The following is an 18,479-nucleotide window of genomic DNA, read 5'->3' on the forward strand; positions in this document are numbered from 1 at the left end:
GGGGTAGGAGAAGAATAAATGTAACAAGATGGGATTGGGAGGGAGACAAACCATAAGTGACTCTTAATCTCACAAAACAAACTGAGGGTTGATGGGGGGAGGGGTTTTGGGAGGGGGGGTGGGGTTATGGATATTGGGGAGGGTATGTGCTATGGTGAGTGCTGTGAAGTGTGTAAACCTGGCGTTTCACAGACCTGTACCCCTGGGGATAAAAATATATGTTTATAAAAAATAAAATTTAATGAGAAAAAAATTTACTTAATGTTAATCATGGGATTCATGAAAACTAATTATTTATTTATACCTGATATTTTTAATATTTTTAACTTATTCATTTTTTTCTTGCCTATTTATTTTCAACCTGAGTCACTTGTTTGACACACATATTCTAATTATGCATTCTTAAAACATTTGTTTAAATTTAATCAAGATACTTTAACAGGGTAAATTTATTAACATTTATTCAACTGACGATCATATCTTAATGCTATATTTTTGTGTTATATTTGTATTTTAAGTGTTTTTTTGTTTTAATGTTTCTTTCACTGTATGGTTTATGGTATTTTTATGTCATTCTGTGTGTTTGTGATTTCTTTCAGGAATAATTAGTTGTTTCTATAATCTACTTTTAGTCCTATGGGTTCTTCCAATACCACTTTATTTAATTAGCTTGCAACTTGGCTTTTTTTTTTTTTTAGATTTAAACAAAATTTATTGTCCACCTGTAGTCCATTCTGAGATAAGAAAAAACATCATTCATAAACTTCTTACAAGCTCTTATCTTCATACTCTACATTGCAATTTTTGTTACCTATATTTTAAGTTTTACAATATCAAGAGTTATGGATACTCTGCTCAGTCACCATTTTCTAGTTAATTTTAGTCTTACATTTCAATAGACTCTATATTCATCACCAGTCCTTTACAATAACTTCTTCATTCATCTGTTTGTCAGTACAATTCCATCACTGGGTGGTTTTTCAAGAAGTCATGCATGTTCCAGATTACTTACATTTTTCTCATATTTGAAAAATGTAAGTCATTTAGGTCATGACCCCAAGGTATTGGAATCAAGTCTTTCATAGGGCTCCCTGCTCAGTGGGAAACCTGCTTCTCCCTCTCCCTCTGCTGTCCCTGCCGCTTGTGCTCTCTTGCTCACTCTCTCTCTCCTGCCCAAATAAATAAATAAATAAATAAAATCTTCAAAAAGAAAGAAAATAATTGTGTTATCACTTGAGCCATATCTTTGCAGGAAACTGTATGGAGTAAAGATTGGAGAGATGTATCTTAGAAGTAGGCACATTGGAATCAGTTCATAAACCACTTCTTAAACTTTATGCTGCATATATTGCACAGACTATATGTCTTTACTTATGATGACAAGGAAGCTGCTGGATTACAAGGGAGATCTTTTCTTTCATTGTCTTCTATGAGGTGATCTATCACCTGTCTACCTTTGTTCAGTGAAATAAGTAGGTGCAGTGCTTCCTGCAAAGGTGTCATTTTATGGCTCTCCTTAGTCTACCTTGCCTGGACTCTGTGCTGCTTTAGTTTCAAGCCATGAGTCACATTTGTGGCCTTCCACATGTGTCACCAACTTGTGAGAACCCTGAAGGCAGCTTGATTATCTTCTAGGGCATGTTGCTTTCATGCCCTCTCAATATTTGCTCTGAATTTTATTTCTTATATTGAGTACTGAAAGTGTAGATGTTTTCTATACTTTATCAAAAATTGAGTTGTCTATTTGTGGATCATTCTTTTTGTAGTTTTCAGTTGGTTTCAAGAGGAAGAGGGGTAGAAATGGCTTTCATTTGCCATTTTTATCTGAAAGTCTCCAGATTGTTTCTTAGCTGAGTCATACAACAAAAAGATAGTTGCTTGGGAACAATTTAATCACACACTTTATATAAACTAGTAACTGAATTTTCTTTGGAGTTTAGTTAAACATTATAATTAATTGAAAGTACAACATACCAATTTCAGGTTAGTGTTGATAACTTGTGCCTTTTCATACAGGGTAAGTTGTGTTCAGCCTAAGAAAACAAGGTCTGTTTCTCAGTTCAGCTGTCTTGATTCATTTTCAAATCCACTCGTGGCTGCAGTCAAGGAGCAGCTGAAGAATACTATCTTTGACAATCATCCATAGATAAAAGAGCCTTTGTGGAAGCTCAGGTTTCCAGTGGAGTAGTTCCAGCATGCTGCTGGGGCAAGAAAACATGAGTTTGGGTGTTTTGGGGAGGTTGAGAGGAACAGTTTGGCTCTGCCTGTATAACCCCACTTCCAAGGTAGCACAGTTCAGTGACAAGAGAGATCTCAGCTCCTGATTTCTCTCCTGGGGGAAAGTGAGAACATGTGAGTGAGTGCCCAGTTTCCCCACCTCTGTGGAATGTTGCCAAAGAGGCCTATTTCTTTATCACCCCATCCACAGTACTGAGTCATGAGCTGCATGACTGGAGGGTATGAAGGTGTTGGGAGAATGGCATACTGAACTCTTGGTAGGCAAAAAAAAAAAAAAAAAGGGATGTGGATCCTACTAACTCTCAAAGATTCCATCATGAAATCCAAAAGTGAGCCACTAGGGATGCCTCACCCACAGATTCCTCTAACTTTCCCAAGGACATCCCCAGCACAACCACCTCACTTGCCCACACTCCCATCCTACAACCAGTTCTCTGTGCATAATACTGATGATGACAAGAACAACTTCGACAGATATCTAGTGAATATTGCAGAAAGCTGTGTAGAATTTGCAAGCCAGGGATAAGCCACAGACTTGAGCTTCTGCTCCATCCTTGGGAAAGCTAAGAGAGGCTTTCAGCACCCAGTCTGGTGCATTACAGGATTAAGACAAAGCATATAAGTTAAAGAATTCTGCCTCAAAAGAAGAAGAGAGAGCAAGAAGCATGGAGTAGATGTGTCCCTAGACAATCGAAGAAAGCCTCAGACTCCTTAAAAGGGGTGACAGAAGGTGTTTCTCTCCAGACATAAGTTAGTAAAGACTACAGGAGGTGACTGCTACTTTAAAAGCAGACAGCAATGCACTACTTCAAGGAGCAAGAAAAAAATCAAGAAAATATGACACCACTAACGGATCTCAATAATCTTCCATTAACCAATCCCAAAGACATGGATGGAGATATCTGTTTGTTCATTTAACACATTTACATTCATTTTTTAATGGATAAAATAAAGTAATAATTTTATTTTTATTGTATATTTACTTATCCTTGTAACACTGGAATAAGTCTACAGGATATATTTATCCTTGTTATATTTAAGGATAAAGAATTTAAAATAGCTGTTTTAAGGAAGCTCAAAGAACAGGAAAACATCTAAAGGTAATTCAACAAAATCAGAAAAACAACACATAAATAAAATGAGAAGATTACCCAGGAGATATATCATAAAAAAGAACCAAAATAAGTTGTGGAGCTAAAGGATACACTGAATGAAATGAAAAATGCAATGGGGGACACCAATAACAGATTAAATGAAGCAGAAGAAAGAATCTGTGATATAGAAAGCAGGAGCTTTGAAATTAGTAAGAGGACTAGAAAGATAAAAGAATGAAAAATGGTGAAGAAAACCAATGAAAACAAGAAAATAAATAATATGTAAAGTATTGGAGTTCCAAAAAAGAGGGAAAGGGGGCAGAAAGCTTATTGTAAAAAATAATGGTTGAGAACATCCCAAATCTGGGAGAGATTTAGATATCCAAGTTCATGGAGCTCACAGTTCACAAAACAAACTCAACTTAGAGAGATCTTCTCTAAGATACATTATGGCAAAACTGTCAAAAGTCAAAGGAAAGGAGAGAATATTAAAAGTAACAAAAGAAAAGAAGCATGTAACTTACAGGGGAATTTCACAAGGCTATCAGAGGATTTTTCAGCAGCAACCTTATAGGTAGGAGAGTGGCAAGATATATTCAAAATGTTGGTCAGAAAAAAAAAAAAAAAAAAAACCCTGCCAACCAAGAGTACTCTATCTGGCAAAACTGTCCCTCAGAAATGAAGGAGATATAAAGACTTTTCCAGACAAACAAAAGCTGAAGATAGTCATCTCCATTTAACCTATCTTACAAGAAATGTTGAAAGAATTCTTTAGGCTAAAATGAAAGGAAGGTAATTAGTAACACAAAAACATAGGAAAATATACAACACAATGGTAAAGCTAAGCAAATGGCCATATTCAGAATACTCTAATATACTGTAATATGATGGTGTGTTAACCACTTAACTCTACCATAAAAGTGAAGAACAAAAGTATTAAAAATAACTTTAGCTACAATAATTTGTTAATGAACAGAGAATATTAAAAAAAAGGTAAATTGTGACATTAAAAACTAAATTGGGGGAGTAAAAGGGTAGAGTTTATCTCTACAATCAAAGTTATCAGCACAAAGTAGACCATTATATCTATAAGATTACATATCTGTAAGATATGTATGCCTCATGGTAACTACAAAGCAAAAGTATAATTAGATAATAAAAGATAAAGAGAAGGGAATCAAAGTACACAACTATGATAAATTATTAGTTCATAAAGGAAGGCAGCAAAAGACAGAAAAAAGAAAAGGGAATTATAAAATAACCAGAAAACAATAAGATGACATTAGTAAACCCAAATTTAGTAGAAGGAAGGAAGTAACAAAGATAGGAGCAGAAATAAATAAAATAAAGACCATGAAAGCAATAGAAAAGATCAATGAATGAAAAGCTGCTTTTTGAAAAGATAAAATTGACAAGACTTTAGCTAAACTAAGAAAAAAGAGAAGACTCAAATAAAATCAGAAACAAAAGAGGAGACATTAAAACTGATATAAGAAATACAAAGGATTATAAGAGTACTATGAATAATTATGTGCCAAAAATTAAATAAACTATAGGAACTGGGTAAATTTCTAGAAACTTACAACCTACTAAGACAGAATCACAAAGAAATAGAAAATTTGAACAGACCAATAAGGAGGAAGGAGATTGAATAAGTAATAAGAATCTCCCAACAAAGAATGGCCCAGGACAGATGGTTTCCCTGGTGAAGTCCATCAAACATTTAAAGAAGAATTAATGCTGATCCTTCTCTAACTCTTCCAAAAAATTGAAGAGAAGGGAGCATTCTACATTATACTTACAGCAAAGCCAGATAAGGAAACTAAAAAAAGAATACTATACACTAACATTCCTACTGAATATAGATGCAAAATTTTTCAATGAAATATTAACAAAATGAATTAAGTTGAATATTAAAAGGATCATACACCATGATCAAATGGGATTCATCTCTGGGATGCAATGTTGGTTTAACATATGCAAATTAATAAAGGTGATACACCACATTATGAAAGATAAAAATCACATGATCATCCCAAGAAATGCAGTAAAAGCATCTATATGACAAAATAGATTTCCATGATAAAACTTCTCAACAAGTTGGGTTAAAAGAAATGTACCTAAAACATAATAAAGGCTATATGTAACAAGCCCACAGCTAACACAACACTCAGTAATGAAAGTTTGAAAGCTATTCCTCTAAGATCAGGAAAAAGACAAGAATACGCATTCTCATCATTCCTATACAGTACAGTAGTCATAGTCAGAAGCAGCAGCAAGAGAAGAAGGAAAAGGAAGAGGAAGAGGGGGAAAAGAAGATGGAGTAGAAAAAGGAAAAGAAAGAGGAAAACCAGGAAGAAGAAGGAGAAGGAGGGATGAGGAGAAGAAAAAAGAGGAGGAGGTAGAGGTATGGGGAGGAAGGACAAAGAGAAAAGAAGAAAAGGCATCTACATCAGAAGGAAGAAGTAAATTTGTCTTCATTTGTAGATAACACTGTCTTATATATAGAAAATCCTAAAGACTCTTCCAAAAAACTGTTAGAACTATTTGGCAAATTCAGTAGAGCTGCAGGAAATAAAATCAGCATAAAGAAATCAATTGCTGGGCGCCTGGGTGGCTCAGTGGGTTAGGCCGCTGCCTTCGGCTCAGGTCATGATCTCGGGGTCCTGGGATCGAGTCCCGAATCGGGCTCTCTGCTCAGCGGGGAGCCTGCTTCCCTTCCTCTCTCTCTCTGCCTGCCTCTCTGCCTGCTTGTGATCTCTCTCTGTCAAATAAATAAATAAAACTTTAAAAAAAATATCAATTGCTTTTCTATGCACTAACAACAAAATATCCGAAAAAGAAATAAAGAAAACAATCTCATTCACAGTAGCCAAAAACAACAACAACAATAACAAGTACTACTTGGGAATAAATTTAAGCAAGAAGGTGAAAGACCTGTACACTGAAAACTATCAGACTTTGATGAAAGAAATTAAAGATACAAAGGGAAAGATATTCTGTGTTCATGGATTAGAAAAATTAATATTGTGAAAATGTCCATACTACCCAAAGCTATCTATTGGTTCAATGTAATCCCTATCAAAATTCAAATGGCATTTCTCATAGGAATAGAAAAAACAATCCTAAAATCTGTATGGGACCACAAAGACCCTGAATAGCCTAAACAATCCTGAGAAAGAACAAATCTGGTAGCATCTCATTTCCTAATTTCAAACTATACTACAAAGCTATAGTAATCAAAACAGTTTAAAATGCTATAAAGCACATAGATCAATAGAACAGAACTGAGACCCCAGAAATAAACCCTTGAACACATGGTCAGCTAGTATTTGACAAGGGAGCCAAGAATACTCTGGGGGAAAGACAGCCTCTTCATTAAGTGCTGACAGAAAACTAAATAACCACATGCAGAAGAATTAAATTGGATTCCTATTTTACAACACTCATAAAAATGAACTTGAAATGGGTTAAAAACTCAAAGGTAGAACCTGAAACCATAAAGCTCCTAGAAGAAAATATATGAATAAATCTCCTTGATATTGGTCATAGCAATGATTTTTTGGTTATGACACCAAAAAGACAAGCAACAAAAGCAAAACTGAATAAATGGAACCACATAAAACTAAAAAGCTTCTTCACAGCAAAAGAAACAATTGACAAACTGAACAGATAACAACTAATGGAATGGGTGAAAATATATGCAAATCATACAGCTGATAAGGAGTTAATATCCCAAACAAATAAGGAACTCATCCAATCAATAGTAAACAAACAATCTAATTTTAAAATGGGCAGAGGAACTGAACAGACGTTTCCCCAAAGAATATATACAAATGGCTAATAGGTCCATGAAAGGATACCCAACAACATTAATGAGGGAAATGCAAATTAAAACCATAGTAAGATACCACCTTAAACACGTTAGAATGGCTAGTATCAAAATGACAAGAGATAACAAGTGATGGTGAGGATGTGGAGAAAAGAGAACCCTTGTGCACTACTGGTAGGAATGTAAATTGGGGCAGTTATGTGAAACAGTACATAGGTTCCTTAAGAAATTAAAGACAGAACTACTATATGACCCAGCAATCCCACTTTTGGGTATATATCCAAAGGAAATGAAATCAGATCCTCAAAGAGATATCTGTACTGCCATGTATGTTATAATATTCATAATAGCCAAGATATCAAAACAATTGAAAAGTCTATCTGTAGATGAATGGATAATGAAGATACAATACATTTATACATATGATGGAATATTATTTAGCCATGAGAAAAAGGCATTCTTGCCATTTGTCATAATATGGATGGGTCTTGAGGGCATTATGCAAAGTGAAATAAGCCAGAGAGAGAAAGAAATACCGTATGATATCACTTATATGTGGAATCTAAAAAAACCAAACTCATAGAAACAGAGATCAGAATGGTGGCTGGAAGGGGCTGGGGGAGCAGAGTAAATAGGGAGATATAAGTCAAAGGATACAAACTTTCAATTATAAAATGAATAAATTCTGGGGATTAACATAGAGCATGGGGATTATGGTTAATAACACTTTGTATGCACTTGAATGTTGTTAGAGAGTAAATCTTAAATGTTCCCACCACAAAAAAGAAATGGTTATTATGGGAAGTGATAGAACAGTTAACTAATCCTACAGTGGTCATCATTTCACAATTTATAAATGTATCAAATCCTGACAACACATACCTTAAATTTACAAAATGTTACATGACAATTATATTAAAATAAGCTGGAACAAAATAAATGTTAGTTCAAATTATTTTGGGGGGCGCCTGGGTGGCTCAGTGGGTTAAGCCTCTGCCTTCTGCTTGGGTCATGGTCTCAGGGTCCTGGGATTGAGCCCCATATCAGGCTCTCTGCTCGGCGGGGAGCCTGCTTTCCCTCTCTCTCTGTCTGTCTCTCTGCCTACTTGTGATCTCTCTTTAAAAAAAAAAAAATTATTTTTGAACATTACATAGGAAATAAAGCACATTTGTGGACCAGAAAATTGGCCTGAGGGTTCCCATGTCTCCCTCTGATACAGTCATAGCTATTTTTGGCAAGTTTGTCTCCCCTTCTGGAATATATTTTTTCTTCACATTTCATCATCTCTTTTGTAAATGCTCTCTCTCTGGCTGTTCATATGGCTTCCTATGATAAATAACTTTTGCCCCTAAGCATTCAGAGATATCACACTATACACATTCTAAGAGCTGTTTTGTGGTTACTGCTCTTTGCTGAACTCATTATGCATGTATTCAGATGTTAGAGGACTCTCTCTGCTATTCCAGTAAAAACTGTATCCAAGTGAGAAGATTTCATCCTTCCCCACTCAGGTCATGAGGTACAAAGCTAGGTATTCCTACCAGGTAACACTGTCATTTTGCTTGAGACCTGACTAGTTTCTGTGAAATGCAACACTATGCAGATCATAGCACCAGGGGGACAGCAGGAATATTCTATCACTAATTCTTAGAGTTTCAGCTACAACTTCCTTTAAAAAAACAAAACAAAACTAAACTAAATGGTCTGAGCTCCAAATATATTTAAAATGGTTTTAAAATATCTAATGTTTGCAATATATGTTAAAATATATGTCACTTTCATTGTTAATTATTTATGTATTAGAAATGTCTTAATATGAGTTAGATTTCCATTTATCCTGCACAATCCTGGTTTTTACATGCTTTTCAACTTCATGAATTTTTTTTTAAATAACATATGCTACTGAGAAAAATATAAGCCATTTAAATTGGAAATCCAGTCAATTATTCATAGAGTTATATTTCAATTTGTGCTTACACAAATCTTCTGAACAACAACAACAACAAAATGACTATACCAAATGCTGACAAAGATATGGAATAACAGGAGTACTCATTCATTGCTGGTGGGAATGCAAAATAGTACAGCCACTTTGGAAGACAGTCTGGCAGTTTCTTACCAAGCTAAACATAGTCTTACTGTACAATTCAGCATTCACATTCCTAGGCATTTACCCAGTTGAACTGAAAACTTACATTCACACAAAAATCTGCACAAATGTTTATAAGATCTTAATTCATAATCACCCCAAACTGGAAGTAATCAAGATATCCTTCAGTAGATGAGTGAATAAACTGGTACAATCATACAATGTAACATTATTCTGTGATTAAAAAGAAATGAGAGTATAGTGTAATGGAACTATTATATATAATAGTGTAATGGCAAATATGTGACACTAGGCATTTGTCAAAACCCATAGAACTGTAAAACGCAGAGTGGACCTTGAAGTAAACTATGACTTTGCTTCATAATGTATCAGTTTTCATCCATTAACTGTGACAAATGTACCACACTAAAGGTATAATAATAGAAAAAAAAACTGTGTGTGAGCAAGAGGGAGTATGTGAGAATTCTCTGTACTGTCTGCTCAATTTTACTAGACATCTAAAACTGTTCTAAAAATTAAGTGGAAAAATACCTTGTTTCAAATTTGTCTCTCTTATAGTGCTTCTGATTTCAGGTAAATCTTATCACCTATTCAACTGGACAAGGTAGAAAATTAAGCTTATTCTTGACACCTGTCCCTCATGTTTTGATGCACTTCGCTTCCTAAATATCTTGTAAATCCACCTTCTTCTCTCCATGCCCAACTCCTGTGATATAATAACAACTTGTGGCCATGCTAGGATGCTAGGATAATTGAAATCAAGAGCCTCTACCTACATCTACCTTGCAGCTTCTATCCGCTCTTTTACATAATGCCTATGGAGTAATCTTTTCAAAATGCAAACCATGCCATTCTCTCCACTCAAAATCATTTAATGATGCTCCAGTTAACTGGGTGAATGCAAATATTACAGACAACTGTGCATCCACTGGCACCTACCTACAGCCCAGCCTCACCTCTTACTATACTATCTTGATTTTCAATTAGCCATATTGATTCTCTTGCAGGCTTGCACTCTTTATTCTACCTCCCAGTATAGGAATATTACATATGTTGTTGACTCCAATATGACTTCTTTTTTTCTGTCGGCTATTCCCCTTATTTCAGGTTTTTATTTAAATTCTAGTTTGTTGCTTTTTTTAGAGCCATCTGCTCATGACACCACCTCTTGCTCCTCCCCCCGCCGCCACCACCACCGTCATCCTGAGTCACTGCCTGCACAGCTCTGGCATCCTGGCTTCCCGTGCTAGCCACCAATATTTGGAGTTCTTACAATATGGCAGACATTGACAACAAAGAACAGTATGAATTTGATCAAGATTTGGATGATGTTGAAGAAGTAGCAGAAGAAGCTGGTAAAGAAACAGTAATCAAAGCATGTTCTCTACCTGTTCAGATGACACAAAATCCTCAGATTCTTCCAGCCCTTCAAGAGAGACTTGATATCAGGGTGCCTGAATGGCTCCGTGGGTTAAAGCCTCTGCCTTCCGCTCAGGTCATGATCCCAGGGTCCTGCGATCAAGCCCGGCATCAGGCTCTCTGCTGGCGGGGAGCCTGCTTCCCCCTCTCTCTCTGCCTGCCTCTCTGCCTACTGTGATCTCTGTCTGTCAAATAAATAAATAAAATATTAAAAAAAAAAGAGAGAGAGAGAGAGACTTGATATCTGGTAGAAAAATCAAGATACATTGAAAGTTTGCCTAGGGCAGTAAAAGGACGAGAAGCAAGTTAAATGTGCACAGATAGAAACCAAATTCTATGAGGAAGCTTGCAATCTTGAGAGAAAGTATGCTGTTCTCCATCAGCCTCTATTTGATAAGCAACTTGAGATCATTAAGGCAATTTATGAACCTACGGAAGAAGAATGTGAATGAAAAACAGATGAGGAGGATGAAATTTCAGGGGAACTAAAAGAAAAAGACAAGATTGAAAATGAGAAAAAGGATGAAGAAAAAGAAGACCCCAAGGGAATTCATGAATTCTGGTACACTGTTTTTAGAATGTTTACTTGTGGGGTGTCTGGGAGGCTCAATGTGTTAAGCACTGGGCTCTTGTTCTTGGCTCAGGTCATGGATCACAGGGTGATGGAGTCCTGCATGGGGCTTGCACTCAATGCAGAGTCTGCTTGTCCCTCTCCCTCTGCTCCTCCTCGCACACATAATCTCTCTCTAGGTCTCTCTCTCTCTCTCATAAATAAATAAATAAAATCTTAAAAAAAATAAAGAAGAATGTTGACTTGCTTAGTGATATGTTTCAGGAACAAGACAAATCTATTCCGAAGCACTTGAGAGTTTTTAAAGCGAAGTTCTCAGATACTGGCCAGTTCATGAATTTTGTCCTAGAATTTCCCCTTGAATCCACTAAATATTTCACAAATGAAACGTTGACAAAGACAAACAGGATGAGGTCAGAACCAGATGATTCTTACCCCTTTTCTTTTGATGGACCAGAAATTATGGGTTGTACAAGGTGTCAGACTGGAAAAAAGGAAAGAAAGTCACTTTGAAAACCATAAAGAAGAGTCAAGATGGCGGAGAAGTAGCAGGCTGAGACTACTTCAGGTAACGGGAGATCGGCCAAATAGCTTATCTAAAGATTGCAAATACCTACAAATCCAACGGGAGATTGAAGAGAAGAAGAACAGCAATTCTAGAAACAGAAAATCAACCACTATCAGAAAGGTAGGACTGGCGGAGAAGTGAATCCAAAGCGACGGGAAGATAGACCGCGGGGGGAGGGGCCGGCTCCCGGCAAGCGGCGGAGCAACGGAGCACAAAAGCAGGACTTTTAAAAGTCTGTTCCGCTGAGGGACATCGCTCCAGAGGCTTAACTGGGGTGAAGCCCAGGCGGGGTAAGCGCGGCCTCAGGTCCCACAGGGTCACAGAAGGATCGGGGGTGTCTGAGTGTCGCAGAGTTTACCGGTATTAGAACGGGGAAGCCGGCTACAGAGACAGAGCCGAGGAGTGAGCTCTAAACTCGGGGTTACCTTGAACCGGTCGCAGGCTCGGTCAGCTCGGAGCACGGCCGGAGGCCAGGATGATGGGAGTAATTGGGTGCTGTTCTCTGAGGGCGCACTGAGGAGTGGGGCCCCGGGCTCTCGGCTCCTCCGGGCCGGAGACTGGGAGGCCGCCATCTTCATTCCCGTCCTCCAGAACTCTACAGAAAGCGCTCAGGGAACAAAAGCTCCCAAAAGCAAACCCAGCAAAACCGAGCAGATTACTCAGCACGGCCCCCGGTAAGGGCGGTGCAACTCCACCTGGGGCAAAGACGCTTGCGAATCACTACAACAGGCCCCTCCCCCAGAAGATCAACGAGAAACACAGCCAGGACCAAGTTCACCTACCAAGGAGTGCAGTTTCAATACCAAAGAGAGCGGCGGAATTCCAGAGGAGAAGAAAGCAAAGCACGGAACTCATGGCTTTCTCCCCATGATTCTTTAGCCTTGCAGTTAATTTAATTTTTTTTTCTCTTTTTCAATTTTTTTTCTCTTCTTCTGCTAAATTTTTTTAACTTTTACCGTTTTCTTTTTTAACGTTTTTTAAATAGTTTATCTAATATATATATATTTTTTTTTCCTTTTTATATTTTTTCTTTATTGGCTTTCTTTTTTTAATAGTTTCTTTTTTTTTTTTTCTTTCTGAGCCCCTTTTTATCCCCTTTCTCCCCCCTCACGATTTGGGATCTCTTCTGATTTGGCTAAAGCATATTTTCCTGGGGTTGTTGCCACCCTTTTAGTATTTTACTTGCTCCTTCATATACTCTTATCTGGACAAAATGACAAGGCGGAAAAATTCACACCAAAAAAAAAGAACAAGAAGCAGTACCAAAGGCTAGGGACCTAATCAATACAGACATTGGTAATATGTCAGATCTAGAGTTCAGAATGACAATTCTCAAGGTTCTAGCCGGGCTTGAAAAAGGCATGGAAGATATTAAAGCAACCCTCTCGGGAGATATAAAAGCCCTTTCTGGAGAAATAAAAGAACTAAAATCTAACCAAGTTGAAATCAAAAAAGCTATTAATGAGGTGCAATAAAAAATGGAGGCTCTCACTGCTAGGATAAATGAGGCAGAAGAAAGAATTAGCGATATAGAAGACCAAATGACAGAGAATAAAGAAGCTGAGCAAAAGAGGGACAAACAGCTACTGGACCACGAGGGGAGAATTCGAGAGATAAGTGACACCATAAGACGAAACAACATTAGAATAATTGGGATTCCAGAAGAAGAGGAAACAGAGAGGGGAGCAGAAGGTATGTTGGAGAGAATTATTGGAGAGAATTTTCCCAATATGGCAAAGGGAACAAGCATCAAAATTCAGGAGGTTCAGAGAACCCCCCTCAAAATCAATAAGAATAAGTCCACACCCCGTCACCTAATAGTAAAATTTACAAGTCTTAGTGACAAAGAAAAGATCCTAAAAGCAGCCCGGGAAAAGAAGTCTGTAACGTACAATGGTAAAAATATTAGATTGGCAGCAGACTTATCCACAGAGACCTGGCAGGCCAGAAAGAGCTGGCATGATATATTCAGAGTACTAAATGAGAAAAACATGCAGCCAAGAATACTATATCCAGCTAGGCTATCATTGAAAATAGACGGAGAGATTAAAAGCTTCCAGGACAAACAAAAACTGAAAGAATTTGCAAACACCAAACCAGCTCTACAGGAAATATTGAAAGGGGTCCTCTAAGCAAAGAGAGACCCTAAAAGTAGTAGATCAGAAAGAAACAGAGACAATATACAATAACAGTCACCTTACAGGCAATACAATGGCACTAAATTCATATCTCTCAATACTTACCCTGAATGCCCCAATCAAAAGACACAGGGTATCAGAATGGATAAAAAAACAAAACCCATCTATATGTTGCCTACAAGAAACTCATCTTAAACCCGAAGACACCTCTAGGTTTAAAGTGAGGGGGTGGAAAAGAATTTACCATGCTAATGGACATCAGAAGAAAGCAGGAGTGGCAATCCTTATAGCAGATCAATTAGATTTTAAGCCAAAGACTATAATAAGAGATGAGGAAGGACACTATATCATACTCAAAGGAACTGTCCAACAAGAAGATCTAACAATTTTAAATATCTATGCCCCTAACGTGGGAGCAGCCAACTATATAAACCAATTAATAACAAAATCAAAGAAACACATCGACAAGAATACAATAATAGTAGGGGATTTTAACACTCCCCTCACTGAAATGGACAGATCATCCAAGCAAAAGATCAACAAGGAAATCAAGGCCTTAAATGACACACTGGACCAGATGGACATCACAGATATATTCAGAACATTTCATCCCAAAGCAACAGAATACACATTCTTCTCTAGTGCACATGGAACATTCTCCAGAATAGATCACATTCTCGGTCCTAAATCAGGTCTCAACCGGTATCAAAAGATTGGGATCATTCCCTGCATATTTTCAGACCACAATGCTCTGAAGCTAGAACTCAATAACAAGAGGAAATTGGGAAAGAACCCAAATACATGGAGACTAAACAGCATCTTTCTAAAGAATGAATGGGTCAACCAGGAAATTAAAGAAGAATTGAAAAAATTTATGGAAACAAATGATAATGAAAACACAACGGTTCAGAATCTGTGGGACACAACAAAGGCAGTCCTGAGAGGAAAATATATAGCGGTACAAGCCTCTCTCAAGAAACAAGAAAGGTCTCAGGTAAACAACCTAAACCTACACCTAAAGGAGCTGGAGAAAGAACAAGAAAGAAACCCTAAACCCAGCAGGAGAGGACAAATCATAAAGATCAGAGCAGAAATCAATGAAATAGAAACAAAAAAAAAAAACAATGGAACAAATCAACGAAACTAGGAGCTGGTTCTTTGAAAGAATTAATAAGATTGATAAACCCCTGGCCAGACTTATCAAAAGAAAAGAGAAAGGACCCAAATAAATAAAATCATGAATGAAAGAGGAGAGATCACAACGAACACCAAAGAAATACAGACAATTATAAGAACATACTATGAGCAACTCTACGCCAACAAATTTGACAATCTGGAAGAAATGGATGCATTCCTAGAGACATATAAACTACCACAACTGAACCAGGAAGAAATAGAAAGCCTGAACAGACCCATAACCAGTAAGGAGATTGAAACAGTCATCAAAAATCTCCAAACAGGGGCGCCTGGGTGGCTCAGTGGGTTAAGCCGCTGCCTTCGGCTCAGGTCATGATCCCAGGTCCTGGGTTCGGGCCCCGCATCGGGCTTTCTGCTCGGCAGAGAGCCTGCTTCCTCCTCTCTCTCTGCCTGCCTCTCTGCCTGCTTGTGATTTCTCTCTGTCAAATAAATAGATAAAATCTTAAAAAAAAAAAAAAAAAAAAAAATCTCCAAACAAACAAAAGCCCAGGGCCAGATGGCTTCCCGGGGGAATTCTACCAAACAGGTAAAGACAGGTAAAGAATGTAGGGCCTAGATAGAACTAGGAGGGGGGGTGATCATCATGTGATACAGAGAAGTAGCATACAAAGTGACAACACATGACTAGTCCCCAGATAAGACCCCTTTCTCTCAAAACTACTAAAAGAAGGTGAACAGTATGGGAGTGGTCAAGTCTGGCTAATGCAAGTTAAAGTCTTCAATAATTTTTGTTGAAAATAAATACCTTTCTTTTTCTCATTCTCAGCTAATCATCTTTCTCTTTAGTTTACTCAGAAAACAGAAGCAAGAGTGCCTGGGTGGCTCAGTGGGTTAGGTCTCTGCCTTTGGCTTGGGTCATGATCTCAGGGTCCTGGGATCAGCCCCACATCAGACTCTCTGCTCAGCAGGGAGCCTGCTTCCCCTCTCTCTCTGCCTGCCTCTCTGCCTACTTGTGATCTCTGTCAAATAAATAAATAACATCTTAAAAAGAAAAAAAAAAAGGAAAGAAAGAAAACAGAAGCACAATTTTGTGGGTTTTGAGAGGTATAAAGTCTTTAATGATTGAGGTCAGTGGGTAACAAAGGAAATTATAGGTGGGGTGGATTTGAAATAGTTAGAAATAAAGGCTAAGCAGTCCTGTAATTATGTGTAGAGAGTTGTTTGAGCACTCTTGCTGCCTGATGCCGCCTCCCTGTTGCCATTATTGTATGATGCAAATCTACACCTATTTATTTACTGTTTTCAAAGTATGCAATAAGCCCTTCTAGCAGCATGGCATTTTTTAAAAACAGGTAAATTCTTAGTAACAAATTAAACACTGAATTTTTGTGCATCAAGAAGGTTAATGATAAGTGTGTAAATTACATTAAATGGTTATCTTTACTATTCACCTGGAGGGCCATAGTTAATCACTGACCATATTAAAGAACAGAACACAAAATTCAGCTAATGTAGCAAGTGTATCTACTTCAAACTCTATTTTTACATTAAACAGATACTTAATATGATAATTTAAATACATGCAATGTCTAAAGTTGTGTTTAGGGGCACCTGGGTGGCTCAGTGGGTTAAAGCCTCTGCCTTTGGCTCAGGTCATGGTCCCAGGGTCCTGGGATCGAGTTCCACAACAGGCTCTCTGCTCTGCGGGGAGCCTGCTTCCTCCTCTCTCTCTGCCTCTCTGCCTACTTGTGATCTCTGTCAAATAAATAAATAAAATATTATTTTTTTAAAAAGTTATGCTTATGTACTGCTCTTTGAAGTAAGGCTTTTTTTTCCAAACAAATGAACAAGACTAATTCTATTCTAAGTTTTTTTAGTGCATGAAAGAAATGAAGTGATAGCTATTACTGTGTTGGTGCTATTCGTAGATTTTTCTCAAGTAGTTAAATGGTATCAGTTTTACAAATGTTTCGAATAATAAATTCATTAAGCTATAAAAAACAGTTGGATTTATCTCATATGGTTTGGAAGCCCATTCTGTCAAAGCTGAAATAGCTAACATTAACATTATTATAAATGTATATATCCAGTTAGAAAAAAAAATGACCCTGAAAATATTTTAGTTTCTGAAGGAACTAAATAAAAGAGGGTGCTCAAACTGTGAAAAACGCATGCAAACACGCATGCATACATGCATACACACACAATAACACTCCATACAAATACAGTAAGATTAAAGAATTTATAAGCAAATATTGATCATTGAGCTCCTTCCACAAATGACTTAAAAACTAGTCTAGAAATAAAATAGCAAGTAATTAAAGAAAAATGTACAGAAGCTTATAATATGTGGTAGAAAAACAGCAGGAATCTTATTAAAAGAATAGACCAGGGAATTGAACTAAGAATGGGATTTACAGATATTGAAAACTATTGATTTATTTTTTACTTCCCCTAAAGAATTCTTGACAGAGCATGTCTATATAACCAAAAACAGGTACTATCTATTTAGTTGAATGTCTATATATAACAATTTATCTTCTGTCTGTATCTACTTAACGAGCTGACATGACGGCATCAGCTATCAAAAGAGCCCAGAGTTTAAAGTACTTTTTTTGGTACAACTCCTAACTCTTGGAATGACTTGACTAGAATAACTAAAATAATATTTGTCTCAAAATGTAGCCTTGGGGCAGCTGGGTGGCTCAGAGGGTTAAGCCTCTGCCTTCAGCTCGGGTCATGATCTCAGGGTCCTGGGATGGAGCCCCGTGTCAGGCTCTCTGCTCAGTGGGGAGCCTTCTTCCCGCCCTCTCCCTGCCAGCCTCTCTGCCTACTTGTGATCTTTGTCTGTCAAATAAACAAATAAAATCTTTAAAAAAAAGTGTAGCCTTAATGCTCTGAGCCTTTCCTAAATTACTACTAAAGTAGCACTGAAAGACAATATTATGTGATATAAAATATCCTGTACACATAATTAAATTTGGGGAGGACTACTAAAAATACAGTAAAGAATTTCTAGTAAGTTGCTCTGAATGGAATGTTTTTTTAATTGTTCTATATCATATTTATACATATATGTAATTAAATATTCCCTTTAAAAGCTAAATCAGAAATGAAGTGTGATTTACAGTGAAAACCCGCATGAGTCCAAATGGGTGAGGTTATTTTGTGTTAACACAAATCCTCAAATTTCAGAAGTCTAACACAACAGAAGTTCATTTTTTGCTCCTATTACCTGTCTAAATCAGGAGAGTGGGGGGAGCCTGTGTACATACTCTTTTAATTACTCGGGCTGATAAAAATTTTTCCTTGACTCATGTATCCTGTAAGGGGGAAAACTGGCAAATCATCCACTGACTCAAAGATGTCAAA

The 18,479-nt window shown here is 37.2% G+C and overlaps 1 pseudogene; it reads left to right on the forward strand.

The window, feature by feature from the left end:
- Window positions 1-10,535: 10,535 nt before the first annotated feature.
- The window catches only part of LOC125106930 (nucleosome assembly protein 1-like 1), a 58,803-nt pseudogene continuing 50,859 nt past the window's right edge, over window positions 10,536-18,479 (forward strand).

Source organism: Lutra lutra, chromosome 8, assembly GCF_902655055.1.
Source record: "Lutra lutra chromosome 8, mLutLut1.2, whole genome shotgun sequence".
NCBI classification, from domain to species: Eukaryota; Metazoa; Chordata; class Mammalia; order Carnivora; family Mustelidae; genus Lutra; species Lutra lutra.